The sequence below is a fragment of the Galeopterus variegatus genome, unplaced genomic scaffold (assembly GCF_000696425.1).
Source record: "Galeopterus variegatus unplaced genomic scaffold, G_variegatus-3.0.2 Scaffold19039, whole genome shotgun sequence".
In the NCBI taxonomy this organism is placed as follows: Eukaryota; Metazoa; Chordata; class Mammalia; order Dermoptera; family Cynocephalidae; genus Galeopterus; species Galeopterus variegatus.
This window is the reverse complement of record NW_007745150.1, coordinates 10918-11149: the sequence shown is the minus strand read 5'-3', so window position 1 is coordinate 11149 and position 232 is coordinate 10918. Positions and strand designations below refer to the sequence as shown.

Genomic DNA, 232 nt, shown 5'->3' with positions numbered 1-232 from the left:
ACCAGGAGCCACGAGCTTTTGGAGTTGGGCACACAATAGAGAAGGAGGATGTCCCCGTGGAAAATGGTGATGGCAGTCAGGTGGGAGGCACAGGTGGAGAAGGCTTTTCTGAGTCCACCTGTGGAAGGCATCTTGATGATAGTCACAAGTATAAAGAAATAGGAGGTGAGGATGATCAGGAGGCTACAAGCCTCACTGAATGTAGAAATGACTAAACATGCCATCTGGCTGG

General features: G+C 49.6%; 1 pseudogene; it reads right to left on the bottom strand.

Moving 5' to 3' along the window:
* The window catches only part of LOC103583014, a 4882-nt pseudogene that overhangs the window by 4064 nt on the left and 586 nt on the right, over positions 1-232 (bottom strand).